The sequence below is a fragment of the Lemur catta genome, chromosome X (genome assembly GCF_020740605.2).
Source record: "Lemur catta isolate mLemCat1 chromosome X, mLemCat1.pri, whole genome shotgun sequence".
NCBI classification, from domain to species: domain Eukaryota; kingdom Metazoa; phylum Chordata; class Mammalia; order Primates; family Lemuridae; genus Lemur; species Lemur catta.
The window spans coordinates 66882831-66901056 of NC_059155.1; positions in this window are offsets into that span (position 1 = coordinate 66882831).

Genomic DNA, 18226 nt, shown 5'->3' on the forward strand with positions numbered 1-18226 from the left:
GCCCAAGGATAGAATTAAGACTGGCCAGAAATATTTAGCCACAAAGATGGTCATCACAGCACTATTTCTAATATTGCAAAATGGGAAACAACACCAAGTCCAACAGTAGGGCTTGGTTAGATAATTTATGCTATATGCATGCAATGGAGCTATATGCCAACATTAAAAATATGCGTGGAGGCTGGGCGCGGTGGCTCATGCCTGTAATCCTAGCAATCTGGGAGGCCGAGGCAGGTGGATAGCTCGAGGTCAGGAGTTCAAGACCAGCCTCAGCAAGAGTGAGACCCCATCTCTACTAAAAATAGAAATTATCTGGCCAACTAAAATATATATACAGAAAAAATTAGCCGGGCATGGTAGCGCATGCCTGTAGTCCCAGCTACTCGGGAGGCTGAGGCAGTAGGATCGCTTAAGCCCAGGAGTTTGAGGTTGTTGTGAGCAAGGCTGACGCCACGGCATTCATTCTAGCCCAGGCAACAGAGCGAGACTCTGTCTCAAAAAAAAAAAAAATATGCAGGGAATCATACATACAGTATGTAATATTTTGTGGTTGGCTCTTTTTACTTGGCATGTTTTCAAGATTCACACATGTTATAGCATGTATGAGAAGTTTGTCCCATTTCATTGCTGAATTGTATTCCACTGTGTAGATAGATATACCACAGTTTGTTTATCCATTCATCAGTTTTTTGACATTTCGGTTGGTTCCATGGTTTGGTTATTACAAATAATGCTGCAATGAACATTTGTATCTAAAACTTTGTATGGATATATGTTCTTGTTTATCTTGTGGAATACCTAGGTGTGGAGTTGGTGCTTCACATGGTAAGTGTATATTTAACTTCTTAGAAATTGCTAAACTGTTTCCCCAGTGGCTACACCATCTTACATGGCCATCAGCAGTGTATGAAGGTTCCAGTTTCTTCTCCAACATTTGTTATTTTTAGTCTTTTTGATAAGATCCATTCTAATTAACATTATGTGTGACCAAAAGGAAGATGTTCACAATATATCAAGTATAAACAGCATGTTACAAAATAGTGTGCACAATACATCATAGATATGAGTTGAATTGGAAAGGCTGTGTGGTAAATTACTAAGAGAAATTTTTAACTGGGTTTGAGGGATTATAACTTTTTAAAGCCATTTGTATTGTGAAGAATCACATACATATAGAAAAGCATACAATGTCTAAGTGAGCAGCTCAATGAATTATGACGGGGCAAACACCCAGGTAGCCACTACTTAGTTTAAGATATGTAATAATTCACTTCCTGAATCTAAAATGCAGGTAACAAAACCATAAGTATATACAGTAATATGATCTGATTGTTGCTAATAACATATGCTGGGAAGATACAAAACAAGATGCATCTGAATACTGGGATTACTAATGATTTTTCTTTTCTTTTTCTGTTTTAAGGTTAAAGATGATTACTTTTTTAATTGTAAAAAAGGGTGGCGCATACAGAGATACAAACAGAGAAATGTACTTGTTAGTGACTATCAAGAGCAATAAAAACATGGGTGTCTTCCAACCCAATCTCCCACTTCTTGGAATCAATTCTAGGGGACGAATCAGACAGTGTGATCAAAGCTCCTGGGCAATGATGATCACAAGCAGTGTTACTGATACTAGGGGTAAGAGAAATCCAGAGACCAGTAATATGTGGATCAGTATGGATGCTTAAGTAAATTTCCTAATTCCACGTGACAGAACATAGTTTTCAACCGTTTACAATGAATTCTTCAAAAACATTGTAATGACAGGACATCCTCACTGTATGTTCAGAGGGGAAACAGATGCAAAAGAATGTATAAATATGTATGTCGTTATGTATGTTCTGAAGTGTGTGTGTGTGTGTGTGTGTGTGTGTGTGTGTGTGTGTAATTGACCACAGTTTTGTTTTTAAAAGACACCTACGGACATTGTTTCCTGAAATAAGCCAGTGACAAAGGGACAAATACTGTATAATTCCACTCATGTGAGGTACCCAGAGGAGTCAGATTCGTGAGTCAGAAAGCAGACTGGCGGCTGCGGGGCCAGGGCGTGGGGAGCTGCTGCTGGCTGGGTAGAGTTCCCGCTGTGTGACACGAGAAGTGTTCTGGAGGCTGTTGCCCAACAAGGAGAATGTACTTAACACTATAAAATATTCACCTAGAAATAGGTGTCATTTATGTTACGTGCATTTTACCACACCATATGAAAATATACAACAAAGATGGGCTGAGCCTCTACTGACCTGTGATAGGGTCTGCACGTGACCGGCAAGCGGGAGCGGGCGCCGGCTCACTGCTCCTCGGAAGCTGCCTGGCTCTGCGTCCCCAGCCTGTCTAGGCTGCCTGAGACCTGGGCCACACTGTGGCCCTTCTCCCCGGCCCTCCCCTCGGCCTCGCACTCGCGCCCCCCGTTGCCTAGCGCCCTCACCTTCCAGATTCCCTGTGGCTAGGTCACAAAGGCCATGGCAGCGCCCACTCTCTGGCGGCCACCACACGGTCCTGGTTTCCTTTCTTCATCATGTTTAGCCTTCAAGGGTGGGTATGTTTACTAACGGACCTTCAGGGTCCGCTTGCAAGATCCATCTGAGCTAGCCTGGCTCCTAATCAGGTCCTCTCTGCTCCCCCTGAAATGGTATCTCCCAATACCACCTGGAGGCGGTGCCATTTTTTAAAGCAACGGCAAAATCTAAGTGCAGGTGTTAGTAGAAGTGGCACCACCTCTTTGGCTGTCAAAGCCACTGACAAGCAACGCATTAGGAGAGACACTGTCATTCACGGGAAACGGCCTCCTTCTAGTTGAGTCTCAGGTTAGAGGCTTGTCGGGACGTGGTACACATGGGTAAGACAAGTAGGATGTGTAAGGTGATTCCTAACTTGTGAGAAATTGGCTTGCTAAGATTGTGGATAGCTTCAAAAGGAGCTCCTGGAAGAAATGAGGCTGCCAAAAAGGCAAATGATGTCAGCTAGCCAGCACTGAGGACTAAATGTTATATAGAAGCCCAAATTCCACTGCAATCTTTTGCTTAAAGTGTTTTCCACAATAAGGAATTTATCCCAAGCAAGTGAGCAGACATGTGTACAAAGATTTAAGTGCAAAGCACACCCAACAAACTTTGTGACTGAGATGACAGCTGGGACCGAAAGGAAAAATCCTAAAACCACATTTAGAGACTATGTCCACGAAACCACTTTCTATCCTCATAATGGGATATCATACAACGATTCAACACTATGTTGAAGAATAATTAAGGGAAAAGTTCCCAATATTGCTAAGAAACAGATTTCAAAAGTATTTGATTAGTATAATCTTGTTTCTTAAAAAAAAGCAAAAGGGAGAGATGGAGAAAGGAAACGAAGGGAGGGAGGGAAGAAAGGAAGGGAGGGAGGAGGGAGCGAGGGGAGGAGGGAGGGAAGGAGGGAAGGAAGGAGGGAAGGAAGCAGGGGAGAAGGGAAGGAAAGATGAAGGGAGGGAAGGAAGGAGAGGTGGAGGGCGGGTAGAAGGGGAGGAAGGAGGGAAGGAAGAAGGGGAGGAAGGAGGAAAGGAAGGAGGGGAGGAAGGAGCCAGGGAAGGAAGGAAGGAAGCAAGGGAGAAGGGAAGGAAAGATGAAGGGAGGGAGGAAGGAGAGGTGGAGGGAGGGTAGAAGGGGAGGAAGGAGGGAAGGAAGGAGGGAGGGAAGGAAGGAGGGGAGGAAGCAGGGGAGAAGGGAAGGAAAGATGAAGGGAGGGAAGGAAGGAGAGGAGGAGGGCGGGTAGAAGGGGAGGAAGGAGGGAAGGAAGGAGGGAGGGAAGGAAGGAGGGGAGGAAGCAGGGGAGAAGGGAAGGAAAGATGAAGGGAGGGAGGAAGGAGAGGAGGGGGGGAGAAAGGAGGGAGGGAGGAGAAGGGGAGGGGAGAAGGGGATATGTGGATAGGTTAATTAGGTGGGAAAAGACTTTGCAGATGTGATTAACTTGAGGATCCTGACACAGACAGATGGCCCTGGAAGGTCTGGGCGGGTCCCACGTCATCACAAGGGGGCCTGTGAGAGGGCGGCAGCCTGGTGAGGGCAAGGAGATGAGGGAAGCAGGGTCAGAGAGGGATGAGAGGACGCTGAACCGCGGGCGCCGACCGTTCTCGGAGCCTCCAGAAGGGGCGCCGCCCGCCGCCGCCTTGCCCTGAGCCCGGCGCGGCGGGTCTCAGACTTCTGACCCTGAGAGCAGCGACGGAGCGAACTATGCCATTGCAGACCACAAGCGTGCGGTCGTTGGTCAGGGCGGCAACGGGAAAGCGACACATTGCCGGTGCGTGGCTGCGGACCCGTAAACGACTTTATTTGGTTTTTGTTGTCCTAGAAGGTGTTTTTCTGCTTTTCCGTACTGATGATTGGCTGTCTTGTAAACTAGAAACACCGCAGACGCAGAGTGTGCCTCTGCCGCCCGCCCGCGGCCCGCTGCAGCGCCGGGAGGGCGGCCGGGGCGCTGCGCCCGGCGGCGGGAGGGGCAGCGAGGCCCGCGCCGCAGACCGGGGGCCGAGGGACGGGCTCGCCGGCTCGGGCTCTTCGGAGGCAGCGGGGGCCGGGGTGCGGGCGCTGGCGGGCACGGGGCCTGGGGTCTGCGTGCGACGCCCCTCCCCTCCTTCACCGCCTGCGGTCCCCACACCGCCAGTCTTCTCCCCGGCAGAAGGCAGGAGGGTCAATCTGAACAAAGCGCTTGAATCCTGAGGACTCCGTCTGGGGCCGTCAGCTACCTCGGGGGAGCCGTGTGACAATGGGGACGAGGGAACGTCTGTGTCATCAACTCTCGCTCCCGCTCGGCCCCAAGTGTTGGATGATTTACAGTTCTGTCAAAAAACAGAAGATTTTCACATGGAGAGCAAAAATAGCCACTGTCTCCCTTTTCACCCTGTTTGCATTTCTTTCTTAGATGAGAATGTGAGAGCCCAGCAGCCTGTTCCCTCTCATGCTCCACCCCTAGTGCTGTCAGCACAGGCAGAGAGACAGCGACACCAGGAGCGTGAGGACAGGCCCCAGGGTGCTTGGAGCTGAAGCGACACGCCCGTGTCCTGTAGACCGCCAGGGAGCCACGCCGTGTCCGCCACTGCTATACTTTCCCAAGGTTAGAAGTGACAGGAACCTTCCTCAGCAGAGAAAGGGAAGGGGCGAGAGGACAAGCAGAAGCTGAGAAAGTCAAGCGCCCAGCGGGGTCACACTCGCAAGCACAGGTCGCTGCCACTTCTTTTCCCATCCTTTCACTTGGAACCTACATATATCATCATATGGCAAAGTGAATTTCTCTTGGAAAGCATTTGTTTAGCTCACTTTCCAAATTCACTCGGGCATCCTTTGTCTTCTATTTGGTGTATTGAGAGCCGCACACTGTGACTGGTGGGCCACATCTGGCCCACCACCTGTTTTCCTATGGCTTGTGAGCTCTGATAACACAAACTTTTATGAAAATTAAAATTAAAAATGATTTGACCAGGTGCAGTGGCTCACGCCTGTAATCCTAGCACTCTGGGAGGCCAAGGTGGGAGGATCACTTGAGCTCAGGAGTTCGAGAGCAGCCTGAGCAAGAGTGAGACCCCATCTCCACTAAAAATAGAAAAATTTGGCCGGGCATGGTGGTGCATGCTTGTAGTCCCAGCTACTCGGGAGGCTGAGGCAGGAGGATCACTTGAGTCCAGGAGTATGAGGTTGCAGTGAGCTAGGCTGACACCACTGCACTCCAGCCTGGGCAACAGAGGGAGATTCTGTCTCAATAAAAAAAAATTGAAAAATAAAAGAATCGTTCACATTGCAAAGTCGATAATAAAGCTTTGCTGATACACAGCCGTGTGCATTCATTTACGTACATCGGCGGCTGCTTTCATGCCACAGCGGCAGAGCTGAGCAGTGGGACCGAGACCACAGGGCCCTCAAAGCCCGAAATATGTGCTATTTGACTCTTTACAGGAAAAGGTTGCCAACCCCTGGCCTAGACCAGTTATATTTAATGTCATCATTGATATATTTTGGTTTAGGTCTGCTATTTTAATATTTATTTTGTTTCTTTGGTTTCTCTTTCCCTCTATTTCCCTTTTCCTGCCTTCTCCTGTGTTATTTAAACTTTTTTAGTTTCCATTTTATCTACTGAGTTGTCTGTGTCTCTTTGCAGTCTTTTAGCGGGTGTTCTAGGGATGATTCTACACAAGCGTTCCACGGCCTACTCAGAATTAGCATGTATTTTTGAGACAGGGTCTCGCTCTGGAGACCAGAGTGCAGTGCAGTGGCCAGGGTAGAGTGCAGTGGCGTCACCACAGCTCGCTGTAACCTCCAACTCCTGCTCAAGCGATCCTCCTGCCTCAGCCTCCTGAGTTGCTGGGACCACAGGCACGCCACCACGCCTAGTTTCTTTTTATGTAGAGATGAGGTCTCGCTATGTTACCCAGGCTGGTCTCAAACTCCTGGCCTCAAGCGACCCTCCTGCCTCAGCCTCCCAAAGTGCTGGGATGACAGGCGTGCACCACCACACGCAGCCACGCTGTTCTGACAAATACACGCAACCCACAGGCCTATCAATTTGCAGAACATTAACATCACCCCAGAAACTGCCCCATGCCCCTTCCCAATCAATCCCCAACCCACCCTTGGAAATAACTATTACTTTGATATTTTCTACCATAGGCGATTTGACCGATTCTAGAATGTCACATAAATGGCACTGCAAAGCAGGTACTCATCTGTGTCACCCTTCTTTCACTTCACACAATGTTTGTGAGATGCATTCATAATTTTGTGCACTTCCCTATCTGTGCCTTTAATTTTTTTTAGCAGTATTCCACTGTATAAACCAGCCCACCATTTATTTATTCTCCTATCGATGAACATCTAGGCTGTTGCCCCTTTTTGACTATTATCATTAGAACAAATCATAGACCCTGCCTTTGTAGCCCAAAGTTTAATATGAGGCTAAACATACATATGAAGATCTGACCATCATAGACTGAAAGGGAGAAACAAAGGGAGTTGAAACTGAGATAGGAAACACCTGTACAACCCTAACCCTGTGGACTAAACCACAGGAGACACACTTGAAAATCTATCACCAGGAATCATTTTCAAAGGTTGTTATTGCTTTCTTCCTAAAAATGTGTTTGTTAAAACAAAGCAAAAATCTCACATCGTGGCCTAACACTTTGGTCCCCAACCCCCCGGCCGTAGATAGGTACCCCAGCCTGTTAGGGACCAGGCTGCATGCAGAGCTCCACTACCCCCCACCCTATCTCCCCATCCGTGGAAAAACTGTCTTCCATGAAACCAGTCCCTGGTGCCAAAAAGGCTGGGGACCACTGTTCTAGCATACCTTGGTGCACAATTCTTCATTGAACATGGGTGATTTCCCCCATATGTGTGCTCCTGCGTACCCGTCAGCCAGGTGAAGGCAGAGGACGTTCCCAGGTCTCCTACAATTCCCCCGTGGCCCTCCCCAACCACACTTTTCCCCTCTGCACACGTAACCAATCTTCTCACTTCCGTCATTATTGCCTCTTTGTGAACTTAATATAAATGCATCACACAGTCTGAACTGTGTCATGCCCAGCTTTCCCTCAGCCTAATTCTTGCAAGATTCATCCACGTAATCGCACATGCCGGGAATTTGCTCTTGCTTACTGCTGTGCGTATACGCAAGTGAAAGACACATTTCATTTTCTGCTTAGCAGGGCTACCAAGTTCCCCTCAAGTGGAGCGTCGTTTACTGTAAAAACCTCCTCCCCCACAGACTCCTGTAGCTTCCCCTGAGGAAAAGGAACTGTAAAAGACCAGATTTTGCTGTCTGGCGGATCTGGGTCTGATTTCCAGCTGTCACTCCCTGGCTGTGTGACACTGGACATGTTACCTAAGTCAGCCTTGGCATCCTTACCTGTATAGAAAGGAAAATGACTACTGAAGGGATGAAATGGGATAGTGCCTATTATGGGCCTGATAGATTTTCATTCCTTCCGGAGTAATTCCTAGAGATGTTGTCACAGGCAGCTGGCACGCCAGAGGGTGGGGACAGCACAGGAAGGTGGGCTGTAGGATGGGAGTAATGGATGTGGGGCAGAGGGGGATTGCGCCAGGAGACCTACGACCCAAAGCTGGCTGTCACTGTCAGGCGAGTGGCTCTTCCTAAGGAGTGTCAGATGCCAAATGTGTACTTGGCTCACGAGTATCTGTGAAACATATAGTTAGCTATGGAGATGCACACACGCATGTGTCCATGCACGTATGTATGTATGTTTTTCATCATTTCTCCATGCCCAATGCTTATTAGGATAAAAAATTACACAAAATCAAATGGCCACAGTCTTATGTAGAGACAGATACAGGGTCCCACCATCATCTTATGGGGTAACTCTAATATGTATCACTCAAGAGTCCCATGTTGCCACCAGCAGAAGTGTCTCTCTCAAGGTTTCTTGGCATTTTGATTGGTACTAAATCTTTAAACTAAATCTTTAATCGGGATGGAGGCACTCCAAGCTCACATATTTGGGAAACCCTGAGTGAAAAGTTTAAGCAGGATGTAGGATTCTTTGCTGCAGACTATTCCGAGGGCCATCCAGCACTTGGGTTCCACGCACCACTCCGGACCTGAACCTTTAAAAGCCAGCGTCTCTCATGGGTCACAGCCCCGGCTTCTTTGAGCACTCCCTTTCCCGCCTCGGGGTGGAGAATGACACCACTGGGCATGCTCCCGGAGAAACCTGCAGTTGCGTTAGGGTTTCCCTCGACTCGCTCTCCGGGGCTCACCTGGCTGTGACAACTCTGGACACCCAGACAGAAGAGGCTGAGGGGTGGCGGGTGGCGGGGTGCTGGGGGCGGGGGAGACCGGGAGGGTAGAGGTCGAGGAAGCAACACCGAGAGCATGGCCCCGGTGGAGTAAAAGCGCCTCGCAACGTCTTCCTCAGCAGCATCAGCTTCTTGAGCCAGCCTGCTGTGCGTGACGATAGCAGCACTTACCTGCCCTTGCTGGGCGTGCCGGGACGTGGAAGGTCTTCACGCGCTGCACACAGGGCGAAAGCTCGTGCCGCAGCGGCTGTACCGCATGCGCTGCTTCATGTATGCCTGCATTTAGTAACCACGTATCAATTATTCACCTACTTTGCACCAGGCAGACAAACACGCACAAGCAGGGCACCCACCCTCGAGGGCTTAACGTTCAGTGGGCAAGTCTTTTATGTAAACTCATAAACTCAGTAAACTGGTGCAGGCGCCGGGCTTAGAAATACAAGCATGATCCACGTACACAACACCGGTGGTATTACACGGGACCCTTTGTGTATGACAGCATGTTGCAACTCCACTTTAAAGCTCTTGGGCACTAGATTAAAGTGCCACAGGGTTACAAGGTACGAGAAAAGGGTCTTCGGGTGAGGACGAAGAACTCTCTCCCTTAAAATTAAAAAAAAAAAGTACTTTTCATTTTGAAATCAATTTAGACTTAACAAAAAAAGTTGCAAACAGCACAAATATTCTTCACTCAGATTTTCCAAATGGAAACCACTCACAGAACTGCAGGACAATGACCTAAATCAAGACATGCACACGGACATGATGCCATGACCTACAGATCTGACTCAACTTCACCAGCGGGCCAGCCAGCGTCCTTTTCCTGCTCCAAGAGCCCGTCTGGGACCATTGGTCAGGTCACCTTTGCCCCTAACGTTAAACTATCTTTTATCACCTTGACAGTGTTTAAGATAACTGGTCGTATGTTCTTTGAAAAAGAACTTCCCTCACTTTGGATTTGTCTGACATATTTCTGGCAAGAATCCCTCAGAAGGGAGGCCGCGCCCTTCTTGGAGCAGCAGCCCATGTACAAGGCCTCATTCCCGGTGTAGCTGGCGCTGGAACTGCCACAGGCATTCTTGGGATCTGGCTGGGAGCTGGGATAATAAGCTTGAGTTTAGTGGGATACGTTCCTGTGGGTTGCCGCGACTCAAGACACAGCATATGCAAGAATAAACACACCACGCATGTGTCCTCTTTCGACGGAAAGCGCAGAACACAGAAACACTCAGAACACCTGTACCTGCAGGCACGAACCCGTGGCGGGCCAGCGAACAGGTCTGAAAGTGGATCGAACGTTTGCCGTGTCCCCACGAGTCAGACTGCGCATCAATGTGCCCGACGCATCTTGTCGTGATGGAGTCCCACGGGTCCACGCCAAAGAGCAGACAAGACTGTCGCCAAGGTAGCACACCAGCTCGACGCACGAGTGCCAGCCGTGAGTCACGGCACCCGGCACACGGACCATTGGATTATGCAATTGCACATTCCGACACCACAGCAGCAACTTAGACTACATTTGAATTGCTCCTGTGTGTGAATTTCTTGGTCATTTCAAACCTCAGGACAGGCTGAAGCAGCCTTGTAGAAGCCAAAACCAAAAACAGAACTAAAATAGGAGTATTTGTCTGCTTTTTAAGTGTCTGTAATGTGTGAATTTTTTCCCACTCAAAATATTCACCCTTCAACCTAATTTTGAATCGTTTTCCTTAGAAAGTGTCTTCCCACAAGTCCAGTGGCCTGACCTTCGGGTGTCACAACTCTGCTCCGTCACAGAAGCATTTCTCATCCCACCAACCAGAAGAAGCCGACTGCCTCTGTCTGGCGGTTCCGGCAGGTCTGCTCCGAGGCACGGACGGCCACTCCTCCAGCTTGAGACAGAATGATGAGAATGGCGTTCATCTGCAGGTGGGGGACCTGCGACCTTAAGGCTACCTGTGGCCTTCCTGCTCTTAAGTGCGGCCTTTTGACTGAATCCAAATTGTACAGAACAAATCCTTTTATTCAAAGGGGTGCAGTAGAGACAGATGAAGCTTTTCTTGCCTCCTTCGGTGCTTAAAAAAGCACAATGTTGAAATCAGAAGGCTGCAGGTTCCCCACCCTTGCGCGGGGCAGTGACGCCTGCTCGGAGCCAGGCAGGGGCTTTAAGGGCATGAACACGTGTCAACCCCTGAGAGGAAACTGGGCTCACGGAAGCTAGGTCACGTGCTCACCACCACACAGCACAGAAGTGACAGAGGTGGCTTTGCTCCAGGCAACCTGGCTCTGTGTCCTGGGTGCTTTGGTGAGAAGAAAAGAATCAGAAAAGTCTGAGCAAATTACGATATAAACGTCAGACTCTAGGAAGCTTGAAACGCAAATTATCTTTTCAAGGTTGGCTTAGCTATTTCCGTGCTGTGTGTATGCTCACTTCCATGTTTGCATGAATCTCCAAGGTGGGATATGTTTTTTTTGTTTTGTTTTGTTTTTTAATTTTTTTTTTAAATTTTTATTTCAGCTCTTCATGGGGGAAGGTGGGATATGTTGAAGAAAGGTTTGCTTAGGATATAGGTGACTTCGCTATCTGTGTGTGCACTGGATCTGTCAGCTGCTCTGTCACAGATGAAGCACCGCTGGAGAGTTCCCCCATCCGTGGGCGGGACGGCACTGGACACGTGGCCCCCAGGCGGCCTGGCGCCAACTGCCACCCACCACGGAACTCCGCCGGGGCCCCCGGGCCGTGCTACAGCTCTTTCGGGACGACTGGGGTGGCTCTTAAAAGAGCCTTTGGGTTTCGGTGCTCAGGCGGAGCGGAGGCGGCTACTGGCTGCGAGTGTGTCTGAGGACGGCCTTGATGCCCGCGGTCACGGCGTTCCTGCCGAGGTGCCCGGGCATCATCAGGCGCACGGCCGTCTGGATCTCCCTGGTGGTGATGGTGGCGTGCTCGGTGTAGCGGGCCAGCCGGCCGGCCTCCTCGCCGATGCGCTCCAGCATGTCGTGAACGAACGAATCCATCACGCTCACGGCCTCCTGCGACAGGCGGAGGCGGCCGGGGAACTGCCTCACGATCCTGGCGAAGTAGGTGGCGAAGCTGCCGCCACGTCGGCTGGAGCGGCGGCCGCGACGCCTTGGCTGCTTCTGCTTCTGCTCCTGCTCCTGCTTGTGCTTCTGCTTCTGCTTGTGCTTCTGGGGCATCGTCGATTCAGCCTCTTCAGGCCCGGTGGCGCCGGGGCGGGCCTCGGTGGACAGCTCAGAGGAAGGCTCGGCCATGGTGGACACAGCCGTTACGGGCTCTGGGAACCCAAGATGGAGCTGTGGGCTGTTGGGGACCCATTTTTATGCGCTGCGCTGGCCTACGTCACGGGCCATCTCGCCATCTGACTGGCTGGAATGGCACGCCGTGAGCCTATCAGAGAGCCTCACTGCCCTCAAGGTGATTGGACAGTCCCCTGGGCCTGGGCATCGCACCCACCCTCACTGCCGGCTTCTGCAGTCCTAGGAGCTTCCTGTTGCAGGATTCAGGGACGCCCCACACAGCAAAAGGTCATCTGACCTCATCAGCTGATCCATGCCACACCACGAGCATTTGGAAGGCATCACCAAAATCTCCAAAAGTGTAGCGATTTCAGCTTCAGTTCCTTAAGAGTCTGCCCTCCAGTACCCAAGTGCATCATACCAGAGAAGTGACCTATGGCCACGTTTGGGACATTCCTCAGAACCTATTGTTATCCCTGGCTCAGTCACCCCGACTTGAGCAGGAACTCAAGGGCCTGGCCAGCGGAGCGCTCCTGGAAGGAATGGCAACTGGCTGCCCAACTCCTGCCTCCACTTACGATCACCCCTCCCTGGATCTAGAAGATGAGAAATGGCACAATCACAGTCTCTAAACAGACAACATAAACAAAAAATGTTACTCATCAGAAGTAGGAGTAGAAGGCTGCAAGCTCCGCATTGGCTGGGCCAGTGAAAACCTGGGCATGAGCTGCTCTCATGAGATGTTTTCATCATCCATGGGATGCAGATTGACAGTATTTAGTTCTGTCTTGTTTTTCTCTCCTTCAACTTAGCCATAAGCATTATTGCAACTTTTTTATACAGTAATTGTTTTTCATTTACCCCTATTTGTTAATTTATTCTATTTCCATTCTTTCTTGTATCTCGAACCATCTTCCCATGATAATATTCCATCTTTTTATATGACATTCTTGAGAAACTCCTTGAACATGCTGTCTGTTGGTATAAACACAATGCGTTTTCATTTTCTCTCACATCTCTACTTGTGAGTTAGGTTCTGCAGGAAGCTGACACTGAGATGGAATTTAGTGTGCAGGAAAATTGTTCAGGAGCAACAGTGGAGGAAAGGACAGAAGGAGGCAGATGTGGACAGAGGGAGAAATGCATTGCCAGTGCGTGGCCAACAAAAGCCTCCTCTGATCCCATGAGGAACTATGAAGATAAGAGGCTCATTAGAGTTCTTTTACACTGGGCAGAAATAGCCAGGTCTTTACACTCCCTCCACAGTCAGGCACTCAGTACGAGCCACCTAGGGAAGGGTTGTGTGAGCTTGGTAAGGCAGTAGCAAAAGCTGACGACTGGCACCCAATTGCAGCCCTAGCAGCTGAAAAAGGAAGTCTGTCCTTGACAGGGTATGGTCCATCTGAAAATCTATCATAGTCTCTTCCTTAAATGATCTTTGGCTAAGAATACAACTCTATGTGAATAGCTATTTTCTGTCAGATCTTGCTTTTGGTTTCCATTTATTGATATAAAAAGGTTGACTGTCATGCTATTTGTTATTCCTTTATAGGCTATGTGTTTTTATTTGTATTATTTTCAATTAACAAATCATAATTGTATTTCACTTGTGGAGTACAAGTGATGTTTTCCTATATGTGTACAATGTGGACTGATTAAAACAAGCTGATTAACTTATACATCACCTCAAAAAAAAACTTATGGGATTTAGCAAAAGCAGTATATGAAAAAGTAGAAAGAGTTCAAAATAAATAACCTAAGATGCATTTAACCAACTAGAAAAGCAAGAACAAACCAAACCCAAAATTAGTAGAAGGAAAGAAATAACAAATATCAGAATATTCATGTACAACCTGGGCAATGTAGTGAGACCCTATCTCTGAAAAAAAAAGTCACAGAAAAAATAAACAAAATTGACGCTAAAAAAGCAATGCAAAATACTAACTAAATGAAAAGTTGGTTTTTTGAAAAGAAACAAAATTGACAAACTGTTAGCTAGACTAACCAAGAAGAGAAAAAAAAAGACCCAAGGAAATAAAATTAGAAATGAAAAAGGAGATACTAGAACTGACACCGCAGAAATATAAGGGATCATTAAGGACTATTATGAACAACTATATACCAACAAATTAGAAAACCTAGTGGAAATGGATAAATTCCTGGACATATACAACCTACCATGATTAAACTGGGAAGAAACAGAAAACCCAAACAGACCAATTATTAGTAGCAAGATTGAATCAGTAATAAAATCCTCCCAGCAAAGAAAAGTTTAGGACCTGATAGCTTCACTGCTGAATTTGACCAAACATTTAAAGAAGTACTAATGCCAATTATTCTCAAACTCTTCCAGAAAATTGAAGAGGAGGGATCTTCCAAACTCATTCTACAAGGCTGGCATTATCCTGATACCAAAATTAGACAAGGACACAACAGTAAAAGAAAACTATAAGCCAATGTCCTTGATGAACATAGATGCAAAAATCCTCAATAAAATACTGGCAAACCAAATTCAACAGCATGCTAAAAAGATCACTCACAGTGATCAAGTGGGATTTATCCTAGGGATGCAAGGATGGTTCAACCCTTATAGATGGTTCACAGATTGTAGATGTGATATACCACATTAACAAAGTGAAGAACAAAAACCATATGCTCATATCAATAGATTTAGAAAAAGAATTTGATAAAATTTAACATTACTTCATGATAAAAACTCTCAACAGGTTAGGTGTAGAAGGAACGTACCTCAACACAATAAAGGCCACATATGACAAAACCATCAATAACATCATATTAAATAAGGAAAAGTTAAAAGCTTTTCCTTTACAATTGGCAACAAGACAACTTACAGCTTTTAGTCAACATAGTACTGAAAGTCCTATCTAGAGCAATTAGACAAGAGAAAGAAAGAAAGGACATCCAAATTGGAAAGGAGGAAGTCAAATAGTCCCTGTTTGCAGATGACATGATCTTATACATAGAAAACCTTAAATGCTCCACCAAAAAACTCTTAGAACTAATAAACTCGGTAAATTTGCAGGATACAAAATCAACATACAAAAACCAGTAGCATTTGTATATACCAACAGTGAACTAGCAGAAAAAGAAATCAAGAAAGCAATCCCATTTACAATAGCTACCAAAAAAAAAAAACAAACCTAGAAATAAATTTAACCAAGGAGTTAAAAGATCTCTACAAAGAAAACTATAAAACAGTGATGAAAGAAATTGAAGAGGACACACAATAATGGAAAGACATCCCATGTTTATGAATTTGAAGAATTAACATTGTGAAAATGACCATACTATCCAAAGTGATCTAGAGACTCAATGAAATTCCTATCAAAATACAAATGATAATCTTCAGTGACATAGAAAACAATCCTAAAATTTATATGGAACCACAAAAGACCATGAATACCCAAAGCAATCCTGTGCCAAATGAACAAAACTGGAGGCATCATACTACCTGACTTCAAAATATACTTCAAAAGTATAGTAATCAAAACACCCTGGTATTGGCATGGAATCAGACACACAGACTAATGGAACACAGTAGTGAATCCAGAAATAAACCCACACATTACATACAGCCAACTCATTTTGACAATATATAAGTAACTCTAACAGCTCTATAGGAAATAATCAAATAATCCAATTAAAAATGGGCAACAGATCTGAATAGACATTTCTCAAAAGACATACAAATGGCCAACAGGTATATGAAAAAATGCTCAACATCACTAATCATCAGGGAAATGCAAATCAGAACCATAATTAGATACCCTCTCACCCCAGTTAAAATGGCTATTATAAAAAAGACAAAAAAATAACAAAAGCTGGTGCAGATGTGCAGAAAAAGGAACTCTTGTAAGCGTTGGTGGGAATGTAAATCAGTGCAGTCATTTCTGAAAACAGTACGGAGGTTCCTCAGAAAACTAAACATAGCACTAGCATATGATCCACCAATCCCACTGCTGGGTATGCAGCCAAAAGAAAGGTCATCAGTACGTCGAAGAGATATATTTACTCCCATGTTGACTGCAGCACTATTCATAATAGCCAAGATTTGGAGTCAACCTAAGTGTCCATCAACAAATGAATGAATAAAGATAATGTGGTGGATCCATGCGGTGACGTCACGCTCTCCCGGTCCTTAAGCCTCGCGCCAGGCGAGGGTCAGGCCGCTGCTGGCGACGGGGACCGCTCCTCTCGCTCCGCGCGCGGGCGGATCCCAACCGACCCGGCTGCGCCCTCCGCCGCGTGGCGCCAGCGGGGTCGGGGTCCCCCGGACGCCACGAGCGGCCCTCGCCCGCCCGAGCTTGTTGCCTTGTGGGCAGGCGGGGACCGCTCTGCCGCGCGTGCGGGTGTCGGGTCTGCGTGGCCCTTGGTGGCGCCCCTGGAGCCCACCGGGTTGTGCCCCCGGTAAAAAACGTAAAAAAAAAAAAAAAAAAAAAAAAAAGGAAAAAGAAAAGAAAGGTAATGTGGTATACGTACCCCATGGAATACTATTTGGCCATAAAAGCGAATGAAATCCTGTCTTTTGCAACAACATGAACGAGGCTGGAGGACGTTATACTAAGTGAAATAAGCCAGGCACAAAAAAGTAAACATCACGTTCTCACTCATGTGTGGGAGCTAAAAACGTTTATTTCATGGAGATGGAGAGTAGAGTTTGGGAAGGGGGGCAGATGAAGAGAGGTTTGTTATTGGGTACAAACACACAGTTAGAGAGAAAGAATAAGTTTTAATGTTTGATGGCAGAGTAGGGTGACTACAGTTAACACCAGTGTAGAGTCTATTTCAAAATAGCTAGAAAGGAAGATTTGGAATGCTCCCAACACAAGAAATGATAAATGTTTGCCGTAATGGATATCCCGGTTACCTTGATGTGATCTCTACACGTTGTATGCAGGTATCAAAATACCACATATACCCCATAAATACGTACAGCTATTATGTATCCATAGAAAATAAATTTAAAAAACAAAAAAGCCTCCAAGTCATACATTTCTCTAATACTGGACTTTTTCATTCTACTAATTTGAAAGTGAAGAACAATTTCTAAGACAAAACAAACAAAAAACAGAAGCAAAAACAATGAGGTGTTTTCTTACCATCCCTTTAGCTGGCTCAGGCCCCAACTTTGGCAGCACATTCTAATCACCTGGGGGCTCCTGAGGCGACACCCACACCCCGTCACCCTAGAGATGTGCGTTTAGTCAGTCAGGGGTGGGGCCTCTGGAGCGGTACTTTTTAAAGCTCCGTAGGTGATTTTCACACGCAGCTGCCGTTGGCCCAGCTCATTCTCTCTCAAGCATGTTTGTTTTACTTATTTCCTGTGAATGTCACCTCTCCTTCAGAGAGACAAAAGCTTCCTGTCTGTCATCTCTTAATATTATGCTTTAAGAATCAAGTAATGGACTCATTGTAATCTTGTGTCTTTTGCTCCTAATCGACTAAAAATGCCATCTTGAGTTGTCCTTTTAGGTTTTGCAAGGGTCAGATCATATGCTCCCAGCTTCTGTCACCATAGGCCTGGCCAAGCTTTCAGATTGGTCCTTGCCTCTGGGTCCCTTACATCTTTTTGCATCTCCTTTCCTGCTCCCACCTGAGTGGCCCAGTGACATCACCTTGGTTTCCTCTGGCTTCTTCCATGTTCTATCCCGCTGCTGTCATGGATGAGAGTGGTGCGGTTCCATTTTGAGAGTGTTTTGCCACATCCCTCACAGAGACCCCTGCAGTGTCTTGGGCCACAGAGACACCCCCTTTCTTGCCTTGATTATTTTTGAAATTTATTTCCCTAAAGTATCGGATATATGATCAATCCCTACTTTCTGCTATTGCAAAATTCTCAAAATCTTCCAAGATTCCAGTGAGTTTGACTTCATTGTCAAAGTCAAAATTGAGTCTAAGACAGTAGCTTGCTTCCCTACCCCCAACCCCTCGCTCCTGAAAGATAAGGCAATAAAGTCAGTCAGGAATGTATCAGATACTTTGTTTTTTGGTAAGTTTAAATTTATGTATTTTTTTAAGAGACAACGTCTCACTTCTGTTGCTCGGAGTGGAGTGCATGGCATGATCATAGCTGACTGTAACCTCAAACTCCTGCGCTCCAGTGATCCCCCCCACCTCAACCTCCCTAGTAGCTAGGACTACAGGTGCATGCCACTGCGCCTGCTAATTTTTTAATATTTTTTGTA